Below are 7,238 nucleotides of genomic sequence, written 5' to 3'. Positions count from 1 at the left end.
TCGGCAGGCGGACTCTCAACCACTGCGCCACCAGGGAAGCCCCCGAGAATAATTTTTAATAATGGCAACAGTTACTGGGGGCTCCGTCTGTAGCAGACAGACATTACTCCATGTAATGGGTTCATGCATGCATTACTCTCAGCAGTCCTGAGGCAGACGGTAACATGACCCCCTATTTAAGATTACACTGAGACACACAGGATTTGAACTTGCTCCCTTCCTACATCTGGAAAAGGATGAAGGAAGGATTCAAGCACAGCCAGATGTCTATAGCCACTGCATTTGTCACTATTTCAATCTAAAATTTCATGTAATTCCCCCCAGCTTTGCTGAGGTACAATTGACATAACGTTGTATAGGTCAGAGTACTTTCTTTATGGTGTGTTTGGGAAGGAGGGGCCTGGAGATGTTGGGTGCATGTAACAGCCTGAGGTAGATGCTTGATTAGAGTTCTGTCTGTGGTTATTCTAGAGTTGGGAGTAGAAAGAGAACCCAAGGTCACACCAGGAGTCAGAGTTTAGATTCCAGCAAAACTAGGAAGCTGTGCCTGGGAAGAGAGAGAATGAGGCCCTGGAGAAGTGGCTCCAACTCAGGAGGGCAAAGAACCAAGACCTGGGCATTGGGCAGCCACCCTGGGCCGGAGGGGGAACGACTGGGAAAGGAGGCGGAGACGACGTGAAGGAGCTTTAGGAAGAACTGAGGATTTGTACATGGGAAATATTCCAAGTTAAAAATGAGGCAAGTGGGCTTCCCTGGTGGCGCAGTGGTTGAGAGTCCGCCTGCCGATGCAGGGGAAATGGGTTCGTGCCCCGGTCTGGGAAGATCCCACATGCCGCGGAGCGGCTGGGCCCGTGAGCCATGGCCGCTGGGCCTGTGTGTCCAGAGCCTGTGCTCCGCAACGGGAGAGGCCACAACAGTGAGAGGCCCACGTACTGCAAAAAAAAAAAAAAAAAAAAAAAAAAATGAGGCAAGTGTCAACTCAATAAAAAATTCAAAGCTGCACAATCGGGGTGCTGTATCTGGGGCGCTCTACCTGGCTTGAGAGTAGAATACATTTGCATCATGATAATTATCATGTATTTAGCTAAAAATAGGGACATAATCACACTTGGAGGTTGGAGAGAAGGCGGATGTAAAAGAGCTAAACCTCAAGCATCATACAAGGAAGTGAATATATAATGCTGAACACTTAACAAATTAAGACAAAACAGGCATATCATTTAGAAATACAAAAGTAACTGCCAGGAGAAAGAGCTAAAAGAGTTGAAAATCACTGTCTCTGGAGAGCAGAACTGGGGATCACGGGAGAGTGGTCATTTTTGTTGCTGCTGCTATGGCCTTTGGTATATTTGATTTTTATTTTATTATTTATTTATTTATTTTTGGCTGCACACAGGCTTTCTCTAGTTGCGGCCAGTAGGGGCTACTCTTCACTGCGGTGCATGGTATATTTGATTTTTTTGTGTGTGTGTGTGCTACGCGGGCCTCTCACCGCTGCTGCCTCTTCCGTTGCGGAGCACAGGCTCTGGACGTGTAGGCTCAGCGGCCATGGCTCACGGGCCCAGCCGCTCCACGGCATGTGGGATCTTCCCAGACCGGGGCACGAACCCGTGTCCCCTGCATCGGCAGGCGGACTCTCAACCACTGCGCCACCAGGGAAGCCCGGTATATTTGATTTTTAAATAACTGCATGTATTATTTCTGTTTTTAAACACAGAACAGAATTGATACTACCTATAAATTATTTCAATTAACCCACATGATTGTTTTTAGCACAGTCTTTTCTTTCCTTGGTGAAAACTTCAGTTCCTGATATGATAAGTTTCTACTTTGAGAGGGTCTCATCCTTTTTCAGAGTCATAAACATTTCTGGGGCATGACTCTCTCGCATCAGGGGGATGATACCCTCTTACTTAAATGGCGAACTGGCTTATTTAAGGGAACTTGTATTGCTGTGCACACTCTGGGTGATATTAAATTTGTTTCCAAATCATGTGCAGGGATGAACAGAAACATAAGCAATTCAAGTAATGATGTTAAGAATTAGACTGCATCCTAAAAACGTTTATTTTTGCATTCCATGTTGAAATTTCTATAAGTAGATTTTAGAGAGAGTCTCCTTATCAAAATCCTGAATCAGATCGCTCAAAGCTGCAGAGCTGGCTTAAAGTGTAGCTCCAACCCACAACTCTGGGGCTTAAGAAACCAGCCCAGGAAAAACTGGGGGCTCTCCCTCGAATGAAGTTTCCTTCAAGGGAGGCTGTGCTCTCGGAAACTGAGAGAACTCTGACATTGGGTCTCTGAGATAGAAAATATGAGATTAAAATTCCAACTGGATTCCGTCCTCAGTTTGCAAATTTTCTTACTAAGTGATTCCATATTTGACTCTGGAGTGTTAGCAGGAATGAGCCAACAGGGGGCGCTTTCTGGGGCTTATCCCAACCCTGTTCCCTGCACCCACCCTTAAGTGGAGATTGGCTAAGGAGATGGATGGGCTCTAGAGTTTCAATATTGTGCTTGTCTGCTTTCTGGGGGAGATAGGGAATACCATTACCAAATGGATTTTGTGTCCAAGATGATGAATATTGAAATTTCCCCAGTTTCATTCTAGACCAGATAAAGCATTACTTTTATTGGATTGTTTTACTATTATCATAGGCTTTCAGAATGCTTTGTGGTGGGTTTGTGTAAGCCACCAGAGAATGCTAACACGGACAGCATGACTCAACCTGTGGTGTGCACAGGCCTCCCCTCACGTGCTTATTAAAAATGCAGATTCCCAGGCTCCACACCCAACAGTTTGGGTCAGTAGGCCTGGTGCCTCTGGGACCCCACTCTGAGAGCCATAGTCTACCTTATGCTGATCGCTTGGATTTTTGTACCCAACCTTCCCAAGACTAGAAAGGGGAACGCTCACTGTCCTCAAAGACCTGGGCTTTGGCACCCAATGCTCTGAAGAACTTCTCTGGTTACTAGTTGCACAGCATACTTGTGGTATGTTAAAGTAGGGGGGATAGGTCAGCAGCCACTTATCCTGATAATGTATCCTTGTGGCCCTGTATGTGCAGGGACTGCCCTTTCCTGCCAGAAGTGGGAGGAGGCCAGAAGTGGTGGTGCCATGTCTCCAAGGGTCAGTACAACATTAGTCCAAACATCGCCAATCTGAACGGCAGAGTCAACATAAGGTATTGGCAAAAGGCTCACATCTGCTGTGGGAAATGTCTGTTTTCCAACAATCAGATGACCGAGAGCACAAGACCACAGGATGATTAAGGCCAAGGCCACTTCAACACTTTTTGCCCTCCAATGGAGCTTAGAAGGAGAGAATCAGGAGATGGTGAGGAGGGGTGGGGGTGTGTGTATGCTCCAATTATCTACTGCTGCATAAAAGCCCACCCAAAGCTTGGTGGTGTAAAACAGCAATCCTCCCCCCGCCTTTTTTTTAACAATTTGTTTATTCATTCACCTATTGATGGGCATTTGGAATGTTTCTTTTTTTTTTTTTTTTTTGGCTGTGTTGCATGGCACACGGGATCTTAGTTTCCTGACCAGGGATCAGACCTGTGCCCCATGCAGTGAAAGTGCAGAGCCCTAACCACTGGACCACCAGGGAATTCCCAGCAATCCTTTTTTATGCTCATGGATTCTGTGGGTCAGGGATATGAAAAGAGCACGGATTGCTCCTCATCCGCTCCACAACATCTAGGGCTTCTGCTGGGATGACCTGAACAGCTGATGTGGGAGCACAGATGGCTCCTCATCCGCTCCACAACATCTAGGGCTTCTGCTGGGATGACCTGAACAGCTGATGTGGGAGCCCAGATGGCTTCTTCCCTCACACATCTGGGCTCCGATGGCTAAGGAACGGGACCAGCTGGGACTGTCACCTGGAGGCCTGCCCAGGGCTCTCCGGTCTGGGGCTTCAGGAGGTAGGCCTGCTTCCAAGGTGGCTCCAAGGGCCAGTGTCCCAGGTAACCAGGTGAAGCTGCCTGGCCTTTATGGCCCCGGCATTGGAAGTCACAGCGTGTCACCTCTGCCATACTCCACTAATGGAAGCAATCACAAACCCGCCAGACTCAAGCAGGGGGAAAGAGAACATGGACCCTACCTCTGGAGGGGAGAAACATCAAAGAACTTGGGGCAGTGTTGTAGAACCAACATAGTAGGTCATCAGAAGAGTCAATAATAAACTATAACAGAAGAAAATTTCCCAGAGCTGAAAAAAGACACGTTTCAAATCGAAAGAGGATTCCCCAGTGCCAAGTAGGAGAAAAAAAAAGACTCAAATCTGGACATATCCTGGCAATGTTTCAAATCACCAAAGATAACTACTCCTAAAAACTTCCAGAAAGAAGAACCTACTCAAGAGGAACAAGAATCAGAAGATGACATCAGACTTCTAGTTGGCAACACTAAACACAAGTATATGATCAAAATAAACCTATTTTCAGACAGAGGAGAGTTCAGAATGATAACCTCCCCTGAACCATCTCTAAGAGAGTTTCTAAAGGGCATGTGCCACAAACAAAACCCAAAAACACAAAAGGAGGACCTGCGACACAAGAACTGGAGAGCAAAGAGACAAGGAAGGCAAGTCAGTGCATATTTTTAAAGGAGCAGTTTAAAACCAAAATCCCAAATAATTTCTGTTGGTTTCCTGTTCCACCCCTCCCAGGAGGGCGGTGAGGGCAAGATTATTACCACGGGATCCCTAGAGGACCCCGGTTCAGGTAAAGCTGAGACTGGGAGAGTCTGCCCCAAGCCACCCAGTTTATTATGAATCATCATCAGCTCCCCTGCAAGGCTTCAGTGTAGGGTTTGCCCCCTTCCCTCCTAACCTTCCCTCTCCATGAGATCCACTCCCTCCCACATTCTCAATGACTGGTGAAATTTCTCCTAAATTTACCACCTTAGCCGTTTAATGTCTTTCCTCCTTCTACATATTAGATTCTCCCTCTGATTACACTTGCATGAGTTAGAATTAGGTTCATCCATGAGTAAAAGGAAACAACACATGCATGGAAGTTGATTTCTCTCCCTGTGAATGCCCGCTTCAGCAGTGGCAGGTCCAGGGACGCTGGTGCACCACCCTCCAGGCAGCCTCACGCCCAGCAGCCTGCTGCCTGCGGGTTATTCATCATCGCCTCTAAGCCACAAGCCCACTTTTCTATACTGTTGTGTGATTCTGGGTCTGGAACTCTGTAAATTACGTTTCACAGGCTCCTTAGCCAGCCAGGCTCCTGCTGGGTTCTGCTGTTGGGAAGTACTAGATGCAGATTGGAAGCAGAAGGCAGAAGGGGCTGATTTCCTTTTCTCCAAAGCCGGCAGCAGTAGCCGGCTGGCTCCAGCCTCTTCAGCGGTACAGACCTTGCCCTGTCCATCAGTGTCTGTACTGCACTTCCTCCCTGCCGGGGCTGTGTCTCCTTTGGAGTCCAAGTATCTGCTAGTTCCCACCTTCTCAGAGGCCTGAGCACCAACCATAGGGCATTCCAAGCTCTTGATGCCTCTTTGAGGAAATTCCTCAAAGATCCTCCACTGACTAGTAGAGAAACCCAGATCAAAACTTTTGCACCCTGTAAAGCAATTATACTCCAATAAAGATGTTAAACGAAAAAACTTTTGCACCCAGCAGACTATCAAAAATTAAGCACTCTGACATGTACCAAAATGTTCATTGCAGCTCTATTCACAATAGCCCGGAGCTGGAAACAACCTAAGTGTCCATCATCGGATGAATGGATAAAGAAGATGTGGCACATATATACAATGGAATATTACTCAGCCATAAAAAGAAACGAAACTGAGCTATTTGTAATGAGGTGGATAGACCTAGAGTCTGTCATACAGAGTGAAGTAAGTCAGAAAGAGAAAGACAAATACCGTATGCTAACACATATATATGGAATTTAAAAAAAAAAAAATGTCATGAAGAACCTGGGGGTAAAACGGGAATAAAGACACAGACCTACTTGAGAATGGACTTGAGGATATGGGGAAGGGGAAGGGTAAGCTGTGACAAAGGGAAAGAGAGGCATGGACATATATACACTACCAAACGTAAGGTAGATAGATAGTGGGAAGCAGCCGCAGAGCACAGGGAGATCAGCTCGGTGCTTTGTGACCGCCTGGAGGGGTGGGATGGGGAGGGTGGGAGGGAGGGAGATGCATGAGGGAGGGGATGTGGGAACAGATGTATATGTATGACTGATTCACTTTGTTATAAAGCAGAAACTAATAAAAAAAAAAAAAAAAAAAGGAAAAAAAAAAATTAAGCACTCTGATGACATCAAGTGCTAAGAAGTGGCAGGTGGCTGGCAGCCAAGATGGGTGCAGAATGGATGCAACCCCCTTTGGAGAGCACCCTGACCTGTAGTAAAACTGAAACGCGCATGGGTTACAACAGTAGCTCCTGCACACTTGTGCGTGAAGACTGCTCACAAATGTTCAGAGCAGCGCTCTAAGGGCAAAACCTGCAAACTGCCTAAATGTCCAACAGTGCAGAATGGAGAACTAGAGTCTGCTCAGGCCACATCTTCAGCTACATGAGGTCCAAAGGCTCACAAACGATGATGAACTTTAAACACCGAGGAAGGGAATTCCCTGGCGGTCCAGTGGTTAGGAGCCTGCGCTTTCACTGTTGAGGGCGAGGGTTCAATCCCTGGTTGGGGAACTAAGATCCCACAAACCGTGCTGTGCGGCCAAAAATAAATAAGTAAATAAACTTTCAGGAATACATGTGTGTGCCATTTATAATTTTTTAAAATGCAAACTAATACTATGTACTTAGGTGTACATACTTCCACGGTAAAATTTTTCAGAAGCACATAAAAAGTCAGAACCAGGGGCAGTCACCTCTGTGGGGGAAGGACACAGGTTTAAGGCAGGGGACAAAGAGGTATGCAAGCATGTCGGCAATGTTTTTTCCCATACTGCACAGCAGCTCCAGGGATATAAATTTATATGTAACTTTCAGATGATCAAATAACTCAATTTTTAAACACACTTGGCAAAAATGTAGGTTACAGCATCATGATCCCATATGTGTGAAAAGACAGATTAAGAACACACATCTAACCATCTAATCTTCTGAGAAAGCACCTCTGGGTGTGAACTTTGAAAGGGATGCAAACAAGACCCTGAGAGCCAAGCACAGACCAGCACCATCACTTTAAGCTCTGTTCTCAAGCCTGGATACTCATGAGAACCCTCGGGCGGGAGTGGGGGTGCTTTTAAAACTG

Source organism: Hyperoodon ampullatus, assembly GCF_949752795.1.
Source record: "Hyperoodon ampullatus genome assembly, chromosome: 4".
NCBI lineage: Eukaryota > Metazoa > Chordata > Mammalia > Artiodactyla > Ziphiidae > Hyperoodon > Hyperoodon ampullatus.
The sequence above is the reverse complement of the archived record's forward strand: the minus strand, read 5'-3'. Positions refer to the sequence as shown.